The 13,435-nt window shown below is 40.6% G+C and overlaps 1 protein-coding gene across 6 annotated transcripts in view; it reads left to right on the top strand.

Annotated features, from left to right (window-relative positions):
- Positions 1-13,435, top strand: part of SENP7 (SUMO specific peptidase 7) — a 206,426-nt gene that overhangs the window by 3,648 nt on the left and 189,343 nt on the right. The window lies entirely within an intron of this gene.

The raw sequence follows: 13,435 nt of genomic DNA, 5'->3' as shown, positions 1-13,435 counted from the left end.
TCTGTCTCTCTCTCTCACTATCCACGCTGCCTGTCAAAGGAAAAAAAAAAAAAAAACAGGATTCAAAAATCTGGTCTGATTACATAATCTATAGTTTAAACTATTTACTGCAGTGGAGTGGAGATAAGGGGAAGGATTTCATGGACAAATGGGTGTAATGACTATAGGTAGGAAATTTGTTTGCTGCTAGATTTTCAGAGCATTTTATGTGCTGTTGCACATTATGCTTCTTCAAGAGAATGGCTGAGCTTGTAGGGTTTTTATTTTCTTTTTCTTTAAGAAAAGATTATTTTATTTGAAAGGCAGAGCAACAGAGAGTAGAGGGAGGAAGGGGGAAAGGGAGTGGGAGGGAGGGAGGGAGGGAGAGAGAGAAAGAAAGAAAGAGAAAGTATCTTCCATCCACTGGTTCACTCCCCAAATGACTGCATCAGGAACACCACTCCCTTGGGGGTGCAGAAACCCAAATGCCTAGACCATCACCTGTTGCTTCCCCAGGCACAGTAGAATGGAGGTGTATTTGAAGCAGAGTAGCCATGACTTGAACTAGCACTCTGGTATGGGATGCTGGCATCACAAACAGCAGCTTAACTCACTGTGCCACAACACAAACCCCTCCGTGTTTTTAAAACTTGATTTTGAATATCTCTTCTCTCCCCAGTTTCATCTTTTGAGGTACTAGTGTTCTGTGTTGATATACCTTGTTTTCTTGTTTTACAAGTTTGAGTAGGTCCAGAGGATGGATGCTTGCTTTTGCATTGGAATTAAAATGAGTCATAATTGAAGTTCAAAATGAGAACCTACAATTAATCATGATACAGCTATATTACTTGTAGAAATGTTAGCTGAATCCATTGGAATGAATGGAATTACCCACAAAAATAGCAGAGTGAGAAGTCTTGAATCACATGATGAATTTCAAAGTAGGGAGAGCATGACATTGGTATGCAGTTAGATAGGCAGTGATAGGTTTAGGAAGAGTTGGAGGAGGGTGAAAAAAAATACTAACATTGTTTCAGAGAGTTAAAGTAGTATGAGGGTGCTGAATTTGGCAATTAGGAGACCAGTTTTACTACTTGTAAAAGCAGAATACAAGATCCAGATTTCAAGAGGGTAAATGAACGGGTGGTGGTGAGGAAATAGCAAAAGTAAGCTGAGAAAATTGGGTGGAAAAGGAAGTCTTGGTTAAAACAAGTATGCATTTTTTTTTTTTTTTTGACAGGCAGAGTGGACAGTGAGAGACAGAGAGAAAGGTCTTCCTTTTTCCGTTGGTTCACCCCCCAATGGCCGCTGTGGCCGGCCCACCACGCTGATCCGAAGCCAGGAGCCAGGTGCTTCCTCCCGGTCTCCCATGTAGGTGCAGGGCTCAAGCACTTGGGCCATTCTCCACTGCCTTCCCGGGCCACAGCAGAGAGCTGGACTGAGAGAGGAGCAACCGGGACAGAATCCGGTGCCCCAGCCTGGACTAGAACCCGGGGTGCTGACTCCGCAGGTAGAGGATTAGTCAAGTGAGCCGCAGTGCCGGCACAACCCTATGTTTTCTAAAAGACCTGGAGAATATATTTGTTGTCTTTCCTCTAATTACTGGAACATACTATTCAGGTTTAAAGGGGATTACTCTGATTTGATCAGTATACACTATATACATGTATTGAAATGTTACACTTGTGGCCGGCACCGCGGCTCACTAGGCTAATCCTCCGCCTGTGGCGCCGGCACACCGGGTTCTAGTCCTGGTTGGGGCACTGGATTCTGTCCCGGTTGCCCCTCTTCCAGGCCAGCTCTCTGCTATGGCCCGGGAAGGCAGTGGAGGATGGCCCAAGTGCTTGGGCCCTGCACCCGCATGGGAGACCAGGAGAAGCACCTGGCTCCTGGCTTCAGATCAGCGAGATGCGCCAGCCGCGGCGGCCATTGGAGGGTGAACCTCTCTCTCACTGTCCACTCTGCCTGTCAAAAAAAAAAAAAAAAAAAAAAAAGAAATGTTTCACTTGTAGTGCATAATTATGTAGAATTGTTGTCAGTAAAACAATTTAACAAAGTATGTCAGGCAGGCAATGGGCAAGATGTTCACATCTGCAGCCTGAGTTTAATACCTGGCTTTGCTTCCTGACTCTGGCTTCCTGCTAATATAGCCTTGGGTAGCAGCAGATGGCTCTAGTAGTTGGATTCCTGCTACCCATGTAGGAGACCTAAATTGAATTTGTTGGCTCCATTGCTGGCATTTGCAGAGTCTCTTACAAAAATTTTTTAAAAAGTTTGTGGAAAATAGCTGCCGGGACTGTGGTGTAGAAGACTAAGCCTCTGCCTGTGGCACTGGGTTCTCATATGGGAACCAGTTTGAGTCCCAGCTGCTCCACTTCCAATCCAGCTCTCTGCTAATGTGCATGGGAAAGCAGTGGAGAATGGCTCAAGTGCTTCAGCCCCTGGGAAGACCTGTAAGAAGCTCCTGGCTTTGTCTTGGCCCAGCTTCAGCAATTGCAGCCATTTGGGGAGTGAACTAGTGCTTGGAAGATTTTTCTCTCTCCTCTCTCTATTTCTGCCTTTTAAATAAATAAAATAATTTTTTTTAAATTTTTTTTTTTTTTGACAGGCAGAGTGGACAGTGAGAGAGAGAGACAGAGAGAAAGGTCTTCCTTTTGCCGTTGGTTCACCCTCCAATGGCCGCCGCGATAGCGCGCTGCGGCCGGCACACCGCGCTGTTCCAATGGATAAATAAATAAAATAAATTTTTTTAAAAAAGTTTGTGAAAAACAGACTTAAAAGGAAAAAAATTTCTCAATATAAGCTCCATCAAATTCAAGACATCTTTGCAAGCAATCATGCTAGTCATCTAGTACATCCATAAAGAACTGGGGGTACTGGGAATTTAATCAGGTTAGTACAGTCTTTTTTCCACTATCAACAGAAGAAAAATAGGTGACTTTAAAGATTTTTTAAGATTAGGAAACAAAAATCAGACGGAGGCAAATCAGTTAAATACCTAATGATTTCCTATTGAAACTCACAAAATTGCCCCTGTTTGATGAGAGGAATGAGAAAGCATTGTTTTGGGGTGGAAAATAATGTTGGTGAATATTTCCTGGGTATTTTTTTGCTAAAACTCTGTCTGATCTTCTCAGAAATTTTCTGATCTTCTCAGTTATTTTTCTTTGGCCCTTCAAAAAGTCAATTAGCAAAATGCCTGGACTACCCCCCAAAACTATTGTTATGGCACTTGCTCTTTTTTTTTTTAAAGATTCTTAAAAGAGATTTTATTTATTTGAGATATAGAGTTACAGACTGTGAGAGTGCAAGATAGAGAGAGAGAGAGGTCTTTCATCCTCTGGTTCACTCCCCAAATGGCCACAACAGCCAGAGCTGAGCCGATCTGAAGCCAGGAGCCAAGAGCTTCTTCCAGATCTCCCATGTGGGTGCAGGGCCCCAAGGACTTGGGCCATCTTCTTCATCTTTTTTTTTTTTTTTTTTTTAAGGATTTATTTGAAAGTCAGAGTTACACAGAGAGAAGGAGAGGCAGAGAAAGAGATAGAGATCAAAGTCTTCCTCTGTTGGTTCACTCTCCAATTGGTCGCAAAGGCCAGAGCCGCACTGAACTAAAGCCAGGAGTCAGAAGCCTCCTCTGGGTCCCCCACGTGGGTGCAGAGTCCCAAGGCCTTGGGCCGTCTTCCACTGGCTTTCTAGGCCATAGCAGAGGGCTGATTGGAAGGATGCTGGCACTGAAGGCAGTGACATTGTGCACAACACCACAGTGCTGACCCCCATGCCATTTGTTCTTGACTAGTCCATTTTTGCTTTGACTGAATAACTTCCACAGACTGGGAAACCCCACATCTTGATAGTCATTGCATTGTGCTTTTTTTTTTTTTTTCCAGGATTGTGTTGGTAAGGCCATATTTCATATCCTACTAACATTTCTTTGAAGAAGTGCATCATGATCTTTCCACCACTTGTTTAACATTTCCGTTGAGAGCTCTGCTCTTGTCTGCAGCTGACCTGGTGCAACAGTTCTGGCAACTATTGAGCAGACAACTATTTCTACTTTAATTTTTCAGTTTGAATTGTGTAAGCTAAATGAGTTGAAGTATCTATGGTGTTGGCTGTTGTTTCTGCCAACCGTTCTCAATGTTCTTCACTTAGGGCACAGATAATTTCTCCTTACAAATTAATGTAGTCTTCTGCTGCTGACTTCATTTGCAGCATTGTATTGTTCCTTCTTTTTTTTTGAATGTATCATTTATTTTTTCATAAATACAACTTTAGGAATATAGTGATCTTTCCACCATTCCCACCCTCCCACCCACACGCACACCCCTCTTCCTCCTCCCTCTCCTATTCGCATTTATTTTTTAGGTCTGTTGTAATGTTTTTTTTTTTAACTTTTATTTAATAAATATAAATTTCTAAAGTACAACATTTGGATTATAGCAGCTTTTTCCCCCCATAACCACCCTCCTACCCGCAACCATCCCATCTCCCACTCCCTCTCCCATCCCATTCTTCATCAAGATTCATTTTCAATTATCTTTATATACAGAAGATCAGTTTAGTATATACTAAGTAAAGATGTCAACAGTTTGCACCCACACAGAAACACAAAGTATATAGTACTGTTTGAGTACTAGTTATGCTGTTCATTCACATAATACAACACATTAAGGACAGAGATCCTACATGAGGAGTAAGTGCACAGTGACTCCTGTTGTTGATTTAACAATTGACATTCATATTTATGGCGTCAGTAATCACCCGAGGCTCTTGTCATGAGCTGCCAAGGCTATGGAAGCCTCTTGAGTTTGCCAACGTGGAGTTTCTTGATCTCTTTGTGGTTTCTGGTTATTAGTCCTTTATTGGTTGCATAGTTTGCAAATATTTTTTCCCATTCTGTTGGTTGCCTTTTCACTTTCCTGTTTCTTTTGCAGTACAGAAACTTCTCAATTTGATGTAGTCCCAATTATTAATTTTGGCTTTGACTGCCTATGCCTCTGGGGTCTTTTCCAAGAAGTTTTTGCCTGTACCTATAACTTGCAGGGTTTCTTCGATGTTCTCTAATAATTTGATGGTGTTGGGTCGTAGGTTTAGATCTTTAATCCATGTTGAGTGGATTTTTGTGTAAAGTGTAAGGTAGGGGTCTTGCTTCATGCTTCTGCATGTGGAAATCCAGTTTTCCAGGCACCATTTGTTGAATAGACTGTCCTTGCTCCAGGAATTGGTTTTAGATCCTTGATCAAATATAAGTTGGCTGTAGATGTTTGGATTGATTTCTGGTGTTTCTATTCTGTTCCATTGGTCTATCCATCTGTTTCTGTACCAGTACCATGCTGTTTTGATAACAGCTGCCCTCTAGAATGTCCTGAAATCTGGTATTGTGATGCCTCCAGCTTTGTTTCTGTTGTACAAGATTGCTTTGGCTATTCGAGGTCTCCTGTGTCTCCATGTGAATTTCAGCATCATTTTTTCCAGATCTGAGAAGAATGTCTTTGGTATTTCCCATTGTTATTTTTACTAAGATTTATTTTCAGTTAACTTCGTACACATATGATAAGTCTATACTAAGTAAAGAGTTTCACAAATTGCACGAAAAAAAACCAAACTGCTCCTCAACAGTCGAGACAAGGGCTGTTCAAAGATATTGAATTTTGAAGTGTTAATTTCACTTCTATATAGATTACCTTTTAGGTACTCTATTAGTTATCACAGATCAGGGAGAACATATGGTATTTGTCTTTTTGGAAATGGCATATTTCACTAGGTATGATATTGTCCAGTTTTATTCATTTTGTTGGATTCCCTTTTTTGAAAAATGCCTGCTTAAGTCCTTTGCCTCTATCTTAACTGGATTGTTTTGTTGTTGTTGAGTTTCTTGACCTCTTAATATATTCTAGTTATCAATCCTTTATCAGTTGCATAGTTTGCTAGTAATTTCTCCCATTCTATCAGTTGCCTCTTCACTTTCCTGAATGTTTCTTTTGCATTGTAGAAGCTTCTCAATTTGATGTAATCCCAGTTGTCAATTTTGGCTTTTATTGCCTGTGCCTCTGGGGTCTTTTCCAAGAACTCTTCGCCTTTGTCAATATCTTTCAGGGTTTACCCAATGTTCTCTAATAATTTGATGGTATTGGGTTGTAGAATTAAGTCTTTAATCCATTTTGAGTGGATTTTTGTGTAAGGTGTAAGGTAGGGGTCTTGCCTCATACTTTTGCATGTGGAAATACAGTTTTCCCAGCCTGATCTTTTGGGAAGAGATGAGACTGTCCTTGTTCCAGGGCTTGATTTAACTCCTTTGACAAAGATAAGTTCATTGTAGATGATTTCTGGCATTTCTATTTTGTTCCATTGGTCTATCCATCTGTTTTTGTGCCAGTACCAGGCTCTTTTGGATTATAACTGCTTTATAGTATGTCTTGAAATCTGGTATTATGATGCCTCTGATTTTGTTTTTGTTGTATATGATTACTATAGCTATTTGAGGTCTCCTGTGATCCAATGAATTTCAGCATTATTTTTTCTGGATCTTAGAAGAATGTACTTGGTATTTTGATTGGTATCACATTGAATCTGTAAATTGCTCTGGGTAGTATGGACATTTTGATGATATGGATTCTTCCAATCCATGAACATTGAAGATTTTTTTTTCATTTTTTGTGTCTTCTTCTATTTCTTTTTTTAGTGTTTTGTAATTGACAGCCTTGGTTAAATTTATTCCAAAGTTTTTTTTTTTTTTTTTTTTTTGGTAGCTATTGTGAATGGGATTGATCTTAGAAGTTCTTTCTTAGCTGTGGCATTGTCTGTGTATACTAAAACTATTGATGTTTGTGTGTTGATTCTTATATCCTGCCACTTTACCAAACTCTTCTGGGAGTTTCAACTTTTCCCTGTTCAAAAGGACGTTGGCTGTGGGTTTATCATAAATTGACTTGATTGTGTTGAGAAATGTTCCTCTGTTCCCAGTTTGCTTAAAGTGTTCATCATGAAGGGATATTGGTTTTTATCAAATGCTTTCTCTGTATCTATTTAGGAAAAACACATGATTTTTGTTCTTCAGTTTGTTAATGTGATGTATCACATTGATTGGTTTGCAAATGTTGAACCATCCCTGCATATTGGGAATAAATCCCACTTGGTCTGGGTGGATAATCTTTCTGATAGATTCTATTGGCTATTGTTTTGTTGAGGATTTTTGCATCTATGTTCATCAGAGAGATTGGTCCACAGTTCTCTTTGTTGTGTCTTTTTTTCAAGTTTAGGAATTAATGTGATGCTGGCTTCATAGAAAGAAATTGAGAAGCTGCCCTCCCTTTCAATTGTTTGGAATAGATTGAGAAGATTTGGAGTTAGCTCTTCTTTAAATGTATGATAGAATTCAGCAATGAAGCCATTTGGTCCTAGGGGTTTATATGTTGGAAGGGTCGGTATTACTGATTTGAGTTCTGTCTTAGTTATTGGTCTGTTTAGGTTTTCTGTGTCTTCATGGCTCAATTTAGGTAGTTTGCATGTGTCCAAGAATCTATCCATTTCTTTTTTCCTGTTTTGTTGATGTACAGTATTTTGTAGTAACTTCTGATGATTCTTTTCTCCTGCTAGTTTTGGGTTTGGTTTGCTGTTGTTTTTCTAGATCTTTGAGATACATTGATAGTTTTTTTATTCAGTGCCTTTCCAATTACTCAGTATAGGTACCAATTGCTATAAACTTTCCTCTTAACGTATCCCATAAATTTTTATATGTTGTATTGTCATCTTCATTTGTTTCTAGAAATTTTTTGATTTTTCTTTTGATTTCTTCAATAACCCACTATTCATTCAGGAACATGGTGTTCAGTCTTCATGTGTTTGCATATATTCTGAGGGTTCCTGAGTTGTTGATTCCCAACTTCATTCCATTCTGGTCAGAGAACATACATGGTATGATTTTGATTTTTTTGAATTTGCTGAGACCTGGTTTATGGCATAGAAAATTCCATGTGTTGGTGAGAATAATGTGTATTCTGTGGTTGTAGGATGGAAATTTCTGTCAAAATCTGTTAGGTCCATTTGGTCTATAGTGTTAACTAACTCTATTGTTTCCTTGCTGATTTCCTGTCTGGTTATCTGTCTGTTGCTTAAAGTGGGATAATTAAGTCCCCCATTACTATTGTATTTGAGTCTATGTCTCCCTTTAGATCCCTTAACATTTCTTTTGAATAGCCAGGTGCCCTGTAATTAGATGCATATGCATTTATAATAGTTACATCTTCCTGTTGAATTGATCCCTTAATCATTACATAGTGTCCTTCTTTGTCTCTTTTAACAATTTTTTGTGTTAAAGTCCATTTTGTTTGATATTGGGATGGCTACACTAGCTCCTCTTTGGTTTCTGTTATCATGGAATATCTTTTTCCATCCTTTCGCTTTCAATCTGCGTGCATCTTTGTTGGTGAGATGTGTTTCTTGTAGGCAGCAAATAGATGTTTTTTTTTTTTTTTAATCCATGCAGCCACCGTGTCTTTTAACTGGAGAGTTGAGGCCATTTACTTTCTTTCTTTCTTTCTTTTTTTTAAAGATTTATTTTATTTATTTGAAAGAGTTACACAGAGAGAGGAGAGGCAGAGAGAGAGAGGTCTTCCATTCGATGTTACTCCCCAGATGGCCGCAACGGCTGGAGCTGTGCCAATCCAAAGGCAGGAGCCAGGAGCTTCTTCCCAGTCTCCCACGTGGGTGCAGGGGCCCAAGGACTTGGGCCATCTTCTACTGCTTTCCCAGGCCATAGCAGAGAGCTGGACAGGAAGTGGAGCAGCTGGGTCTTGAACCGGCGCCCATATGGGATGCCGGCACTTCAGGCCAGGGTGTTAGCCCACTGCACCACAGTGCCGGCCCCAACTTTCAAAGTGACTATTGATAAGTAATGACTTTGCCCTGCCATTTTCTCTTAAATATTCCTATTTTTTTACTTTGGATTTCCAAATTTTCCTTGCACCAAAATATACTTATCTCTGAATTCCATTTTCTACAAACTTTTTTTTTTTTAATGAGAGAGAGAAAGAGAGAGAGAGAGAGAGAGAGAGAGAAACACTCCCCTGTGCATTGGTAATTGGTTCACTCCCCAAATGTCTGCAATGGTCAGGTCTATGCTGGGGTTGGAGCTAAAGCCAGGATCTGGGGATGCAATCCAGTTCTATGTGGGTGACTCTTGTGGGTGGCATGAACTCAGTCACTTGAATCATTATTGTTGCATGCCAGGGTCTGTTGGCAAAAAGTTGTAGTCAGAAACCCAAGTCTAGAATTGAACCCATGTGTTTAATGTGGAATGCAAATGGCTTAACCGCTAGCCTAAACACCTGCTCCCTCCATGAATTTTTTGAAATAGTCTCATATATCTTAGTTACCACCACCTAGAGAAAGATCTAGAACATTTTCAGCATCTCAGAAGCCTTACTTGTATCCCTTCCCAGTCAATATTGTTTTTCTTTTTGGGAACACACCACTATCGTTCATATTCATTCATTCTCTCTATCTATGTATGTATCTCTTCCTTCCTCATTCCCTCCCTCCCTCACCCTTCCTTCTTCCCTCTTTTTCTCTCTGTTTGTTTCTTTCTTTCTTGCTCTCTTTGTTTTTCTTTCATATTTATGTATTTACATGAAAGGCAAAGCATTAGAGAGAGAGAGAGAGAGAGAGAGACAGAGAGACAGAGAGACAGAGACTGAGTTATTCCATCTACTGGTTCATTCCCCAAATATTCACACTGGCCAGTCCAGGCTGAAACCAGGAGCCAGGCATTCTATCTGGGTCTCCCATGTGGGAAGCAGAGGCCAAAGCATCTGGCTATCTTCTGCTGCTTTCCCAGGTACATTAGCTATGAGCTGGATTGGATTGGAGCAGCTGGGATTCGAACTGGCCCTTACATAGGATGCTGGTGTCACAGACAATGGCTTAACCTACTATACCACAATGTCATCCTCTCCATTTTTTATAGCTGAATAATTTTCCACTGTATATATACAAACATGTTATATATACACTATAAATATACACACTATATACATATAAACATGCTATATAATATATACATTTTATATATTCTACACACATACACATATATATATTATCCATTCATCCATTAAAGAGCACCTAGGTTGATTCCTTATTTTGACTGTTGTAAATAGTTCTGAAGTAAACATGTAAGTGCAGATGTTTTCTCAATTTTATTATTTCATTTCTTTTGAATATACTCAGTAGTGAAATAAGTGGATCATGTGGAAGATATATATTTAGTTTTCTAAGGTGTCTCCATACTATTCTCTATAATGGCTGTGCTAATTTACATTCCCACCAATAGTGTATAAGAGTTCCATTTTTCCACATTTTTGTCTGCATTTGTTATTTTTTGTCAATAAGCATTCTTTTTTTGTTTGTTTTTTTAAGGGAAAGGGTTTATTGGGGAAAACCCGACAGACTGGAGGGAAGGGGCGAAGAGGGAAAAAGAGAAGGAGAGTGTGAGAGAGAGATCCAGAGAGAGAGATCAAGAGACAGAGAGAAAGAGGGAGATGGATCAGGAGACGGAGAGAGAGAGAGAGACACGTGTTCAGGGACAGGTCCTTTTAAAACTCTGCTGGTGGGTGGGCAGGGATAAAGGAGCATTGAATCCCATTAGGATGGAGGTGGAGCTGACACCGGTGGTTGGGCCATGTGGCCACCTGGCTTCCAGCAATGGCGGCATTGGGGTGTAGATCGTGCTAGATAAGACTGTGCCATTTTACTAACATTCCCCCCTTTGTCAATAGACATTCTAACAGGGATGAAGTGATACTTCATCGTGGTTTTGGTTTGCCTTTCCCTAATGGCAAGTAACATTGAGCACTTGTCCATATTTTGTATTTCCTCCTCCTCCTCCTTGTCCTTGTCCTCTTCTTTCTGTTAAAAAAAGCTTTACTGAGGCCTGCATTTTGGCATAGTGGGTACCTGCCATCTGTGATGCCAGTGTGTCATAGGAGTGCCAGTTCAAGTTCTGACTGCTCTACTCCTGATGCAGCTCCCTGCTAATGCACATGGTAAAGCAGAGGAAGGTGGTCCAAGTTCTTGGGCCCTTGCCAATCAATTGGGAGACCTGCATGGAGTTCCAGGCTTCTGGCTCTGCCTGTTCTGGCTGTGGTCATTGCCACCATTTGAGGAGTAAACCAGTCAGTGGAAGATCTCTCTTTGTGTGTCTTTCCCTCACTGTCTAACTCTGCCTTTCAATTATATAAATAAATCTTAAAGGCAAAATAAAAAAAAAGATTTACTTATTTGAAAGGCAGAGGGTCACATAGAGATAGGGAGACAAAGAAATAGTAACCCATCCTAATTGTTCAACCTAATGTACCACAATGCTAGCCATTTGCATTTCACCTTCTCCTTTCCCCCTTCTCCTCTTCTCCCCTCTCCCCACTCCTCTTCTCCTTTTACCTCTAAAGATTTGTTTTATCTATTTGAAAGAAGAGAGATAAACAGAGGAGAAAGAGAAAGAGAGCTTCCTTCTGCTGGTTTACTCTCCAAGTGGTCATGATGGTTGCGCTGGGCCAGGATGAAGTGAGGAGCAGGGAATTCTGTCCAAATCTCCCACTTGGGTGGTAGGATTCCAAGTACTTGGGCCATTTTCTGTTGTCTTCCCATGTGCATTAGCAGGGAGTTGGATTGGAAGTGGAGTAGATGGGATTCGAATTGGAGTTCATATGGGATGCTGTTGTTGTTGTTGGCAGCTTAATCTGTTGTGCCACAATGCCAGCACCATGTTTCTTTTGAGACATGTGTGTTCAGATCAGTTGCTCATTTTTAAATTGGATTTTATTTATTTACTTGAGAGGCAGAGTTACAGAGAGAGGGAGAAAGAAAGGTCTTCTATCCACTGGTTCACTCCTCAAATGGCCGCAGTGACCGGAGCTGAGCTGATCTGAAGCCAGGAACCAGGGGCTAGGAGCTTCTTCTGGGTCTCCCACGCAGGTGCAGGGGCCCAAACACTGGGGCCATCTTCCAGTGCTTTTCTAGGCCATAGCAGAGTTGGATTGGAATTGGAGTAGCTTGGACTAGAACCAGCACCCATATGGGATGCTGGTGCCATAGGCGGGGGATTAACCTACTGTGCCACAGTGCCAGCCCCCAAAATTGGATTTTTTAATTGTTGAGTTTTTTGAGTTCTTTTTACAGTCTAGGTATTAATTCTTTGTCAGATGAATGGCTTGCAAATATTTTCTCTTGTCTGTTGTCTCTTCACTCTATTGATCATTTCTTTTTTGCTGTACAGAAGCTTATAGGTTTGATCTATTTTTGTTTTGATGCTTGTGCTATTGGGATTTTTATTAAGAAATCATTGTTTTTCACTGATGTCTTGAATTGTTTCACCTGTGTTTTCTTCTAGTGGTTTCCTAATTTGGGAGGTGTTACAGTTAGATCTTTGATCCATTTTGAGTTGATTTTTGTTAAGGGTGAGAGATAGGGGCCTCATTTATTGAAGAGGCTGTTCTTTCTTCCATTGTGTGTTTTGGTGCCACTTCTGGTTTATCTATTGGAAAAAAATCACCCCTTTTCCACAGAATGGCAGTGGTGTGTTTGCACATAAATGAATTTGTGGACCTCTACCATCTGTTTTTATTATGAACTTTGTGATATATTCCAGTAGACTGTCATTTCCAAAGAAGTGTGTGTGACTTGTTTCTAATTTGCTCACTACACTGTCCTCACTGCCTAGCTCACTACCAGCCACATGATAGACATTCTTTGCTGATTGTGTGAGAGTGTTCATGAAAGAAATATACACAGGAAATCTAAAAAATGTTGGTCAGGGGCTGGCACTGTGGCGTAATGGATTAAGCCACCGCCTGCAGTGCTGGCATCCCATATGGGTGCCAATTCAAGTCCTGGCTGCTCCACTTCCTATCCAGCTCTCTTCTATGGCCTGGGAAAGCAGCAGAAGATGGCCCAAGTCCTTGGGCCCCTACACCCACGTGGGAGAACCAGAGGAAGCTCCTGGCTCCTGGCTTTGGATTGGCGCAGCTCCGGCCGTTACAGGCAGTTGGGGAGTGAATCAGCGGATGGAAGACCTCTCTCTCTCTCTCTCGCTCTCTCTCTCTCTCTGCCTTTCCTGCTCTCTCTGTGTAATTCTGACTTTCAAATAAATAAATAAATCTTTAAAAAAAAAGTTGGTCAGTGAAGAATTCAGCTGTTTTTAATTGCACATTATGCTTATATATGAAGTAGAACTAAAAGTGTGTTTGTAGATTTAACTTGCCCTGTATTTCCCCACCATTAGAATTTATGTAATAAGATGCTTCTGTCACTTTATTTTTATTTTTTAAAAAGATTATTTATTTGAGAGGTAGAGTTACAGACAGAGAGGGAGAGACATAGAGAAAGGTCTTTCATCTTTGAGGTCACTCCCCAAATGGCCACAACTGCCGGAGCTGAGCTGATCCAAAGCCAGGAACCTCTTCTG

This window comes from Lepus europaeus, chromosome 2, assembly GCF_033115175.1.
Source record: "Lepus europaeus isolate LE1 chromosome 2, mLepTim1.pri, whole genome shotgun sequence".
In the NCBI taxonomy this organism is placed as follows: Eukaryota; Metazoa; Chordata; class Mammalia; order Lagomorpha; family Leporidae; genus Lepus; species Lepus europaeus.
The sequence above is the reverse complement of the archived record's forward strand: the minus strand, read 5'-3'. Positions and strand labels throughout refer to the sequence as shown.